The sequence below is a fragment of the Bufo bufo genome, chromosome 5 (assembly GCF_905171765.1).
Source record: "Bufo bufo chromosome 5, aBufBuf1.1, whole genome shotgun sequence".
Taxonomy (NCBI): Eukaryota; Metazoa; Chordata; class Amphibia; order Anura; family Bufonidae; genus Bufo; species Bufo bufo.
The window spans coordinates 553,425,122-553,439,471 of NC_053393.1; positions in this window are offsets into that span (position 1 = coordinate 553,425,122).

The window sequence follows — 14,350 nt, forward strand, 5'->3', positions numbered from 1 at the left end:
GTCCGATGTCCCCTGTAGAAGAGTGTGCCCCGGAGAATTTGGTGCTGTTCTCCCCTTCACTGCACTGCTGGTCCAGGGAGGCATCTGCTAACCGTGAGTACTGATGAACTGTTGCGGCCGTCGGCCCACCGTGAACCTCACAAGTTCTCCCCTGTGGACCGGCCTGTTGCAATAAAACTGAGAACCTAGAAGGCATGCAAGAGGAAAGGTGGAGCCTGTGTGATCAATGGATCAGTCTGCTAGACAAATGGTTGTTTTCAGACATGCAGAGAGACGTTGGGTCTGCAGATATTTTAACACAGCCTGGGCCAGAGTGTGAGATGAGTGCACCGCCTGCATACCAACCAGGTGAAGGACTGCTGCCTTACCCTTGCCCATGGCTGTGTGAAGGACCCTGGAATTACCATCAAGGCATCTACGAGCCTATTGCATGTAAATCGTCGTCACCATGACCGCGAGTAGAGTTCGCCCCACATAACCCTTTATGGCCTGCGCTTATGGTAGAGATCCGCGAGGCTGCAGTGAAGAACCAACCAAACCAAAATCTATTTTGAAGAGCTGACTAAAGGCCAAATGGAACACCCAGCGGACAGCTATTCCCGGTTGGAGAGGCGAGTGGGAGTTATGTTAGCCTTCGACAAGGAAAGAGGCTTTGGGTTATTGAAAGATCAAGACACAGGCAGAGACTACTATGTGAACCGCCGGTCCATCAAGAGGAACTATCTACCTGACCGGCTACACAATCTGCAGGTGGGAGAGTCAGTGGAGTTTACCCCTGCCGAGGGCATGCGTGGCCCATACGCCACTGCGGTGTCCAGACCACGACCCGAATCGAAGTACTGGGAAGGTTCGGATGATGACGCTGAGACAGGTAGCGAACCAACCACCCTCCAGGGCCTGTCCAGTCCACTTACCAGCATCAGGCCTCCTTTATTGGGCCTAACATCTTTTGGCAGCCGACAGTCCTAGAGGGAGGAGCCAGGCCTTATCCGTCACCTGACCTCAGCAAAAGGGCAAAAGAGGTAGCCGCAACTGAAGAGCGGGAGAAGCTTTGCACCTACAGTTGCAAGAAAAAGTATGTGAACCCTTTGGAATGATATGGATTTCTGCACAAATTGGTCATAAAATGTGATCTGATCTTCATCTAAGTCACAACAATAGACAATCACAGTCTGCTTAAACTAATAACACACAAAGAATTAAATGTTACCATGTTTTTATTGAACACACCATGTAAACATTCACAGTGCAGGTGGAAAAAGTATGTGAACCCCTAGACTAATGACATCTCCAAGAGCTAATTGGAGTGAGGTGTCAGCCAACTGGAGTCCAATCAATGAGATGAGATTGGAGGTGTTGGTTACACCAGTTCTGGGTTTGCTTTTCACAAGAAGCATTGCCTGATGTGATTTATGCCTCGCACAAAAGAGCTCTGAGAAGACCTACGATTAAGAATCGTTGACTTGCCTAAAGCTGGAAAGGGTTATAAAAGTATCTCCAAAAGCCTTGCTGTTCATCAGTCCACGGTAAGACAAATTGTCTATAAATGGAGAAAGTTCAGCACTGCTGCTACTCTCCCTAGAAATGGCCGTCCTGTAAAGATGACTGCAAGAGCCCAGCGCAGACTGCTCAATGAGGTGAAGAAGAATCCTAGAGTGTCAGCTAAAGACTTACAAAAGTCTCTGGCATATGCTAACATCCCTGTAAGAGAATCTACGATACGTAAAACACTAAACAAGAATGGATTTCATGGGAGGATACCACACAGGAAGCCACTGCTGTCCAAAAAAAACATTGCTGCCCGTTTACAGTTTGCACAAGAGCACCTGGATGTTCCACAGCAGTAACGGCAAAATATTCTGTGGACAGATGAAACCAAAGTTGAGTTGTTTGGAAGAAACACAACACTATGTGTGGAGAAAAAGAGGCCCAGCACACCAACATCAAAACCTCATCCCAACTGTGAAGTATGGTGGTGGGGGCATCATGGTTTGGGGCTGCTTTGCTGTGTCAGGGCCTGGACGGATTGCTATCATCGAAGGAAAAATGAATTTCCAAGTTTATCAACACATTTTGCAGGAGAACTTAAGGCCATCTGTCCACCAACTGAAGCTCAACAGAGGATGGGTGTTGCAACAGGACAACGACCCAAAGCATAGAAGTAAATCAACAACAGAATGGCTTAAACAGAAGAAAATCCGCCTTCTGGAGTGGCCCAGTCAGAGTCCTGACCTCAACCCGATTGAGATGCTGTGGCATGACCTCAAGAAAGCGATTCACACCAGACATCTCAAGAATATTGCTGAACTGAAACAGTTCTGTAAAGAGGAATGGTCAAGAATTACTCCTGACCGTTGTGCACGTCTGATCTGCAACTACAGGAAATGTTTGGTTGAAGTTATTGCTGCCAAAGGAGGTTCAACCAGTTATTAAATCCAAGGGTTCACATACTTTTTCCACCTGCACTGTGAATGTTTACATGGTGTGTTCAATAAAAACATGGTAACATTTAATTCTTTGTGTGTTATTAGTTTAAGCAGACTGTGATTGTCTATTGTTGTGACTTAGATGAAGATCAGATCACATTTTATGACCAATTTGTGTAGAAATCCATATTATTCCAAAGGGTTCACATACTTTTTCTTGCAACTGTACCTGGAGAGTCAACACCAGATGGCTGCGCAGCAGGAGAAGAATGACCTCTGTGAGCAGGAGCCTGAAAAACAGGTTGGCACACCGGAGTCGGCCTACCCCGTGCCTGCACATGTTCCAGAGAAGCTGTGCTATGCCCGATCGAGGACTTGCACCCAGGTGGAGATCCTAGCTGACGCAATCGAGCCTACCCCCTGGGGAGTCCGAGTGCAGATCCTGTCCCCTGATGGTCGAGTCCTTTGGCTCATACCTGTGGGGGATCCAGAGGAAGAGGACACTTCCTGTGAGTAGGCCTGTAGGCCATTTCCTACTGACTGTACCACAAAGGAGTCCGTTGTTGCCCAGCATGGACTGTTGCCAGTTCCCCAAGGCACAGTGACAGTTTTCCAAGTCACTGCACAGCCTGCTGTCCCTTTGAGGAATTTCCCAGGACCTCTTCTGTTCAGTGTTTCTTTCCCTGTTGCACCTGTTCTGTGCACATTTTACCCTTTTACTCCCTCTTCAGGTTGAGTGGGGTTATGCAACAGGACTATTTTATAATGTTCAAGGCATGTACCCAGAAGAACATTTTCTGTGCCTGTTTTTATACAATTCCTATGTTTACAAGTCAACAGACTTTTGCACTTTAATTACTATGTTGCACTATAAAGGTTTTATATTCCAGAGACTTGGACTTTATACCATATTTGTGAGATCAACGCCCATTTGTGTCACCGACAAGTTTAGAAGATACGCCGCCCAGTGTCCCTTTTTGCGTCGTGATCCACATAATTTATGATGTTTTCATAATGTGTATTTTCATTCTGTTTGTTGTATTTATATCAGTACACCTGCCTGCATGCTTTCCCCTTTATATTTTTTAGGAGACACCGTCATGTCCTGAATGTGTCGAGGCCGACACAGGTTAAACAAGGGAGTATGCAGTGTCCCACTAGTGTATGTGGGCACTGCAAAATTGTTATATTATATGTTGCATCATGTTGTATTGCACTTTTGTATAAAGATCCCTGTTAACAGGCTGTTAGGTGCACTACACAGATTCCACCACTAGATGGGGATAGCACCACAGTATATATACCACAGTTCAGGCCTAGTTAGTTAGTTGGGAGAGTGTGGGAGTTGGAGGAGATGGAGTGAGGAGCAAGGGGGAAGGAGAGGACCCCCTCCTCTCAGCTCTCTCTTGGGCTTCACGGCACAGAGGAGCCAATTTGTTTGTCTCAGTGTCAAGCTAGGAAAGCAGGCAGAGGTGAAACCTTTATTCTACCGTCTACTCTTCCGGAGTGCCATGTGGATTTTACCATTTTCTATGTGGAAAGACAAAGGAAGGACTTTAGCCATTATTCTAGGCTTTAGGCACCTTTGTATCAAAGTGAAGGATTTATTAGCTTCCGGCAGCTTCACCATTACTTCAAGGACAGATAGGCCATCTGTTGTAGCACTTGTGTGTAGAAGATAAGGACATGAACCACAGTTTTCTGAGATCAGAACAAGGCAAAGAGCTAAATACCAGTGAGTACTCAACCCTTCTACTATAGCCTGAGATATAGCCACATATATAGCCTGCTACCTGGATTTACAGCATTCAACCTCCATATTCACGAGAGACTGTTTATAGCTGGATGTAAATTGCTGTTAAGACCCTGCTTACAGTAAAGTTCTTAGTTGGATTCGAACCCTGTCTCATTCTTCCATCTCCATACTACAACCACTCTCATCATTTTGCACCACCAAGGTGCTGGCTTCACGATTTTACCTTATTCAGGGGCCCAGCCGCACAAGCACCCAGAAAATCCAATCACCATCAAGGGCACCTCGATCACCACCTGGCCGGTGTCCCCTGTAGAAGAGTGTGCTCCAAAGAATTTGGTGCTGTTCTCCCCTTCACTGCATTGCTGGCCCAGGGAGCGTCAAAACTGTGAGTAAAGAAGTAACCGTCACCTCACAAGTTATTCCCCTGTGGCCTGTGCGTTGCACTAGTGCTCATTTTTGAACACCTACATATGAACACACGTGTTGCCAGGATGGTCCTGGCCTGGCATCGAACATGTACTGCATGCTATAATACAAGACGCTGACAGAAAAAGAAGTGGGCAGAGGTTAAGGTGAAAATTCAAATCACCCCCCCCCCCCCATTTCCCAATTTTTTATATAAAAATAATAAATAAAAAAGAGTAAAGAAATAAATAAATAAACCTGTCTGTCTCAAGAGCTGAGAACAAGGAGGAATCTGAGCAGGAGAAGAAGCAGCTGATGATGATGATAAGAACACTTTGCCTGCCACAAAGAGGACGAGGAGAAGGACAGACTTCTTCTGATTGGGAATGCTGGCCAGTTTTACTTTTATATTTCCACAGGATCATGTGCTGCAATAGAGCCCTGATACCTATGATTGTGTTTGAACGTCCAAGCAGCAACGGGGCAATCCCCCCCCCCCCCCGAGCTGCTCAGAGGTGGGGCCGGCGCGGCACAGGGAGATGAGCGCTTCCATTGTGGAAGCGCTCATCTCCATAGTCATCTGTATCGCCGTCCTCAGGACAGAGATACTGAAGGCTGTGCGAAGGTAAGTATAAGTGTTTATTTTTTTTTTTATATATACAGAATACTTTTACTGGCACATGGGGGGCTGTTATTACTGGCACATAATGGGGGGGCTGTTATTACTGGCACATGGGGGGGCTGTTATTACTGGCACATAATGGGGGGCTGTTATTACTGGCACATAATGGGGGGCTGTTATTACTGGCACATAATGGGGGGCTGTTATTACTGGCACATGGGGGGGCTGTTATTACTGGCACATAATGGGGGGCTGTTAATACTGGCACATAATGGGGGGCTGTTATTACTGGCACATAATGGGGGGGCTGTTATTACTGGCACATAATGGGGGGCTGTTATTACTGGCACATAATGGGGGGGCTGTTATTACTGGCACATAGTGGGGGGCTGTTATTACTGGCACATAATGGGGGGGCTGTTATTACTGGCACATAATGGGAGGGCTGTTGTTACTGGCACATAATAGGGGGGCTGTTATTACTGGCACATAATGGGGGGCTGTTATTACTGGCACATAATGGGGGGGCTGTTATTACTGGCAAGTAATGGGAAGGCTGCTGTTACTGGCACATAATAGGGGGGCTGTTATTACTGGCACATAATGGGGGGGCTGTTATTACTGGCACATAATGGGGGGGCTGTTATTACTGGCACATAATGGGGGGGCTGTTATTACTGGCACATTATGGGGGGTTTGTTATTACTGCCACATAATGGGGGGGCTGTTATTACTGGCACATAATGTAGGGGGGGCTGTTATTGCTGGCACATAATGGGAGGGGCTGTTATTACCGGCACATAATGGGAGGGGCTGTAATTACTGGCACATAATGGGGGGCTGTTATTACTGGCACATAATGGGGGGGCTGTTATTACTGGCACATGATTGCGGGGAGTGCTTTTATTACTGGCACATGATTGGGGGCACTATAGGGGCATCTACTGAGGCCACAAAGAAGGGGTATTTTATATGGGGGGCTCTGTACAGTAGAATTTTATACTGGGACACATTATGGTGGCTACTATGGGGAAGAGGGGAGAGGAGTACTATGGGGGTCATCTACGGGGGCACTAAGAAGGGGTATTTTATACTTGCAAATTATGGGGGACACTGAGGGCATCTACTGGGGCATTTTATACTAGTACATTATGGGGGGCACTAGGAGGAAGGGGGGAGAGGAGCACTATGGAGGCATTTACTGGGGGCATTATATTGGGGTATTTTATATTGGCACATTATGGGGGCTCTATGGGGACATTAGCTCACCTGGGGGCATTACAAGAAGGTATTTTTTGCATGGTCACATTATAAGGAGAATTATTTCTACTGGGGGGGGGCTTTATTACTCCCCCATGGTATGACCCCCTAGTAGCAGCACTAGTCTCTCCCTGCTCTGCTATCCCTCTGCCCCTTCTCCAAATCCTTATTATGAAATCTTTCTCATTAGGATAAAACACAACATCAGCTCCACCGAGCCCCCGGCCAAAGTGTTGAAGTGGTGTCCGATATCCCCAAGGGCCAAGCCAAGTAACTGTAAGTTTTCATATGAAATATGTTTATGTTATACGCATATAGAATCCACTGTGCCACACAATATACAGTACACCTCTACACTGTGCCACACAATATACAGTATACCGCTACACTGTGCCACACAATATACAGTATACCGCTACACTGTGCCCCACAATATACAGTATACCTCTACACTGTGCCCCACAATATACAGTATACCTCTACACTGTGCCCCACAATATACAGTATACCGCTACACTGTGCCACACAATATACAGTATACCTCTACACTGTGCCCCACAATATACAGTATACCTCTACACTGTGCCACACAATATACAGTATACCTCTACACTGTGCCCCACAATATACAGTATACTGCTACACTGTGCCACACAATATACAGTATACCTCTACACTGTGCCCCACAATATACAGTATACCTCTACACTGTGCAGCACAATATACAGTATACCTCTACACTGTGCCCCACAATATACAGTATACCTCTACACTGTGCCCCACAATATACAGTATACCTCTACACTGTGCCGCACAATATACAGTATACCTCTACACTGTGCACACAATATACAGTGTACCGCTATACTGTGCCACACAATATACAGTATACCTCTACACTGTGCCGCACAATATACAGTATACCTCTACACTGTGCACACAATATACAGTGTACCGCTATACTGTGCCACACAATATACAGTATACCTCTACACTGTGCCCCACAATATACAGTATACCTCTACACTGTGCCACACAATATACAGTATACCTCTACACTGTGCCCCACAATATACAGTATACCTCTACACTGTGCCACACAATATACATATACCTCTACACTGTGCCACACAATATACAGTATACCTCTACACTGTGCCACACAATATACAGTATACCTCTACACTGTGCCACACAATATACAGTATACTGCTACACTGTGCCACACAATATACAGAATACCTCTACACTGTGCCACACAATATACAGTATACCTCTACACTGTGCCAGACAATATACAGTATACTGCTACACTGTGCCACACAATATACAGTATACCTCTACACTGTGCCACACAATATACAGTATACCTCTACACTGTGCCCCACAATATACAGTATACCTCTACACTGTGCCGCACAATATACAGTATACCTCTACACTGTGCCACACAATATACAGTATACCTCTACACTGTGCAGCACAATATACAGTATACCTCTACACTGTGCCCCACAATATACAGAATACCTCTACACTGTGCCACACAATATACAGTATACCTCTACACTGTGCCAGAAGATATACAGTATACTGCTACACTGTGCCACACAATATTCAGTATACCTCTACACTGTGCCACACAATATACAGTATACCTCTACACTGTGCCCCACAATATACAGTATACCTCTGCACTGTGCCGCACAATATACAGTATAGCTCTACACTGTGCCGCACAATATACAGTATACTCTACACTGTGCCACACAATATACAGTATACCGCTACACTGTGCCCCACAATATACAGTATACCTCTACACTGTGCCCCACAATATACAGTATACCGGTACACTGTGCCACACAATATACAGTATACCTCTACACTGTGCCACACAATATACAGTATACCTCTACACTGTGCCACATAATATACAGTTTGGTGGAATTGCCGAGTGGTGCAGCCTATATGTGTCACGGTGCTCCTACCTTAGGCTTAGGCTCCGAAGCAAATAAAGGGGGAATTGTTGAGTTAGGGGATGAAGAATAACTTGAGTCTAGACCTTGGTAAGGCGTAGAAATATTTCCTTGTAATAAACCCTGTTAATGGCTGTATCACACAGCACTTGCACCCCAATAACAAGAACGGTTTGCTGGTATTACAGACTTGTATAATGGCAATTTGGATCTGCAATCAGTGCAGCAAGGTGTAATAGGATTTTTCCTATTACCCAGGCTGTAACCTCCCCTACTGGACCCTGTTCTACGTAAATGCTGTGGAATGATTCCTCCCTATCCTTTCCCAACACCTTGAATAATCTTTCCCTGCACATTTAAATAGTTTTTCAGCACAATGAAGTCTTTCCTAGCACTGTCCCTAGCACCTGCTGACATCTCTCCCTGCACTAAGTACGCTGGAAAAAGGCAGAATCCAAGATGGCTGCTGCTATTTATAGGGCTGTGACATCAAAGGGCTGGCTGGCTGCTGATTGGCTGCATGCATGGCATTATGGGTGATCCTGCCTTCCCAGAGTTCTTTGCTCCATGTCCTCACACGTGCAGCAGACATTTTAGGTAAAAATGTGATTCGTTACCACGAAGCGTGAGGAAATTTGGATTCTGTGTGAATCGAATATTTCCTGAAATTCTTTTCGAATTCCACTTTGTAAACTTTGATTCGCTCATCTCTATTCAGAAGCCATGCCCCCTTCCTGCAGGGAGCTCAGCAGCACACATCTATCCTCTCCTATGTAAAAGAATATAACTACTATAATACTGCTCCTATGTACAAAAATATAACTACTATAATACTGCTCCTATGTACAAAAATATAACTACTATAATACTGCTCCTATGTACAAGAATATAACTACAATAATACTGCTCCTATGTACAAGAATATAACTACTATAATACTGCTCCTATGTACAAGAATATAACTACTATAATACTGCTCCTATGTACAAGAATATAACTACTATAATACTGCTCCTATGTACAAGAATATAACTACTATAATACTGCCTCCTATGTACAAGAATATAACTACTATAATACTGCTCCTATGTACAAGAATATAACTACTATAATACTGCTCCTATGTACAAGAATATAACTACTATAATACTGCTCCTATGTACAAGAATATAACTACTATAATACTGCTCCTATGTACAAGAATATAACTACTATAATACTGCTCCTATGTACTAGAATATAACTACTATAATACTGCTCCTATGTACAAGAATATAACTACTATAATACTGCTCCTATGTACAAGAATATAACTACTATAATACTGCCTCCTATGTACAAGAATATAACTACTATAATACTGCCTCCTATGTACAAGAATATATCTACTATAATACTGCCTCCTATGTACAAGAATATAACTACTATAATACTGCTCCTATGTACAGGAATATAACTACTATAATACTGCTCCTATGTACAAGAATATAACTACTATAATACTGCTCCTATGTACAAGAATATAACTACTATAATACTGCCTCCTATGTACAAGAATATAACTACTATAATACTGCTCCTATGTACAAGAATATAACTACTATAATACTGCTCCTATGTACAAGAATATAACTACTATAATACTGCTCCTATGTACAAGAATATAACTACTATAATACTGCTCCTATGTACAAGAATATAACTACTATAATACTGCTCCTATGTACAAGAATATAACTACTATAGTAATGCCTCCTATGTACAAGAATATAACTACTATAATACTGCTCCTATGTACAAGAATATAACTACTATAATACTGCTCCTATGTACAAGAATATAATGTCACGACCGCTACCCCAGCAGCAGTCGTGTCGCACCAGACGGAGGGGAAGGGGGACCCTTATCTACGGATAGGAATTGTATGGCCTCCTGACTAACCCTAAGCTGGCACATGTCTGCCCTGATACCCTAGACGGGGTGTGAACCCGTGCGGCGAGCAGGATGCCTAAACCCTCAGTCACCCTAAAGCCTAGAGTGGGGAAAGGCCGATGGGAGCACTAGTCACCATCACTCATGTCTAGGAGAACAGCAGGGGAAGACAGCAACAAACAAACTATATCAGAGATAGACTTATCCAGTCACGAGCAGAGAAGGCGATCCCAATCACGACCGTCCACGCCGGACAAGAGCTCCACAGCAACACCATCAAACGATCTCCTTCAAAGGTCAGAATAGAACTGGAAGTAAGGACTATATCTGGCAATGACTGCAAGTGAAAGTGAAACTAATATAGTAGCTGGGAGTGGCAGATAGGGCTCACCTAAGAAGGATGCCTACAAACTCCCAGTCAGGACAAAAAGGTTCACAAGGCAAAACCCAGATGAGATACCCTGAACCACGGAGCAAACTCACAAGCTATCGCGAGTAGCAAGTCGCTGCGACCTTCTCCTCCCAGACCTGTCTGGATCAGTCACAGTCGTGACAGTACCCCCCTTTCTACGAGGGGCCCCTGGAACCTCAAGACCAGGCCTCTCCGGATGGGAGCTCTGAAAAGCCCGAATGAGTCTGTCCGCTTTTATCTCTGATGCTGGAACCCACATTCTCTCTTCGGAACCATAACCTTTCCAGTGCACCAGGTACTGAAGAGAGCGGCGAACATATCGTGAATCAACAATTTTTTCTACCTGAAACTCAAGACTGCCATCAACAACCACCGGTGGAGGCGGTAGTGGCAATGGTTCAGGAGGTTCTACATATCTCTTAAGCAGAGATCTGTGGAAGACATTATGGATCCTTAGAGTCTGAGGTAGCTCCAGACAAAAAGCCACCGGGTTAATGATCTTAATTACCCTATAAGGACCAATAAATCTCGGACCTAATTTCCACGAGGGAACCTTCAACTTGATATTTCTGGTAGACAACCACACCAAGTCATTCACCCCAAGGTCCGGACCATCAGAGCGCTTCCTATCAGCCGCACGTTTGTATCTACCACCAATTCTCTTCAAACTTTCTTGCACACTCTGCCACACTGAAGAAAGTGAAGACGCAAATCGTTCCTCCTCGGGAATCCCAGACGGCCCCCCCTCACTAAACGTACAAAACTGAGGATGGAAACCATACGCACCAAAAAATAGTGACTTATCGGTGGATTCTTGACGACGATTATTAATGGCAAACTCGGCTAACGGTAAATAAGATGACCATTCCTCCTGATTTTCGGAAACAAAGCATCTCAAATATGTCTCTAGGTTTTGATTGGTACGTTCAGTCTGACCGTTGGACTGTGGATGGAAAGATGAAGAAAACTACAGATGAACCCCTAAACGAGAACAAAAAGCTTTCCAAAATTTAGAAACGAATTGGGTACCACGATCCGATACAATATCGGAAGGGACCCCGTGAAGCTTCACGATGTGGTCAATAAAAACCTGAGCCAGTGTGTTAGCATTAGGCAATGCGGCAAGAGCAATAAAGTGCACCATTTTACTGAATCTGTCAACAACTACCAGAATAACAGTCTTCCCCGCTGATACTGGTAGATCCGTAATGAAATCCATTGACAGGTGCGTCCAAGGCCTGTTGGGGATGGCCAGAGGTAAAAGATGCCCTGCCGGACGAGTATGATCTACCTTAGAACGAGCACAGGTAGCACATGCAGACACAAAATTCAACACCTCCTGGCGCCATTTAGGCCACCAGAACCGACGAGACACTAACTCAGAGGTTGCCCTACTACCTGGGTGTCCTGCCAGTGTGGAGTTATGGTGTTCTTTTAGTATCTCCAGTCGTAAATTTTCTGGCACAAACAGTTTACCCGAGGGGCAGGAGGCCGGGGCGTCCCCCTGAGCTTCCAACACCCTCCCCTCCAAACCTGAGTGTAATGCAGAGACCACCACCCCCTTTTGCAAAATGGGCTCTGGTACCTCAACATCACCCCCTCCAGGAAAACTTCGAGACAATGCATCCGCCTTAGTATTTTTTGCCCCCGGGCGATAGGTTATTACAAAATTAAACCTAGTAAAAAATAACGACCACCGAGCCTGTCTAGGGGTGAGACGTTTAGCAGACTCCAGTTATAATAAGTTTTTGTGATCAGTAATCACCGTGACGGGATGAACCGCCCCCTCCAAAAAATGACGCCACTCCTCAAAAGCCAACTTAATAGCCAATAGTTCCCTGTTGCCAATATCATAGTTCCTTTCTGCAGTAGACAATTTCTTCGAAAAGAAAGCACACGGACGCCATTCACCAGGGGACGGGCCCTGAGATAGTACCGCTCCCACACCCACCTCTGATGCGTCAACCTCTACAATAAAAGGAAGCGAGACATCTGGCTGTACGAGAATAGGGGCCGAGGTGAATCTCTCCTTCAGAGATGCAAAGGCAGTTTTGGCTGCATGTGACCATTTGGAAAAATCGGATCCCTTTCGGGTCATGTCCGTCAGTGGTTTGACCACCAAGGAATAGTTTTTTATAAACTTTCTATAAAAATTGGCAAACCCCAGGAAGCGTTGCAATGCCTTCAGGTTCTCAGGCAGATCCCAGTCTATAATCGCCCGGACTTTCTCTGGATCCATGCGGAAACCTGAATCAGACAACACATACCCCAGAAATGGCAGTTCTTTTACGGCGAACACACATTTTTCTAACTTAGCAAACAATTTGTTGGCCCTTAATATCAGCAGCACTTGTCTCACATGGATCTTATGTGTATCCAGATCCGGGGAATAGACCAGGATGTCATCAAGATATATCACAACAAATCTCCCGATAAGGTGACTAAAAATATCGTTGACAAAATGTTGGAATGCCGCAGGCGCATTAGTAAGACCAAATGGCATGACCAGATTTTCATAATGCCCTTCCGGAGTATTAAAAGCCGTCTTCCACTCATCCCCCTCTTTGATGCGAACCAGGTTATAGGCTCCTCTGAGATCCATTTTGGAGAACCATTTAGCACCAGCAACCTGATAAAGAGGTCGGGAATGAGAGGAAGAGGATAGGGATCTCGGATAGTTATCTGGTTTAATTCCCGGAAATCCAGGCAAGGACGTAGGCCCCCATCTTTCTTTTTAACGAAAAAGAACCCTGCAGCCACAGGTGAAGAAGAGGGTCTGATGTGTCCCTTAGCCAAACTCTCCGAAATATAATCTTTCATAGCCTTCCTCTCCGGGCCGGAAAGATTGTATAACCGGGTTTTAGGTAGTTTGGCCCCAGGTAGTAGATTAATCGGGCAATCATATGGACAATGAGGTGGTAACCCCTGACAACCCTTCTCAGAGAACATATCCATAAAATCTGACAGAAAGGCAGGTAAAGATGTTACAGAGAGTGTAGAGCACCTACTACTCAAGCAGTTGTCCTTACAATGTTCACTCCACTCCACAATCTCCCCTGCCTGCCAATCCACCACTGGATTGTGAGTCACCAGCCAGGGAAGCCCCAATACTATAGGAGCCGGAAGACCGTCCAGGACATAACACGAGATATGCTCTTTATGGAGGTCCCCTACCTGCAGATGGATATTATGAATGATCTGAGTTAACTCTTTCTGAGTAAGAGGGGAGGAGTCGATGGCAAAAACAGGAATAGTTCTGCGTATCGGTTCTGGAGTAAAACCCAGAGCCTGAGCAAACCGTGAATCCACCAAGTTGACCCCCGCCCCACTGTCCAAAAAGACGGAACAGATCTCAGTCTTATTGCCCGCCTCAACGGTAGCGGATAACAAAAACTGAGACATGCGTATGGAGGAAACGAATACGCCCAGACTGTTATCCTCCGCACAATCTGGGGACTCTAGTTTTCCCGGCGGCTCCTTTGTTTGTGGTCTCTTGGGTTCTGAGGGACAAACCTTTACAAAATGACCCCTCCCCCCACAACGAAAACAAACCTCTGA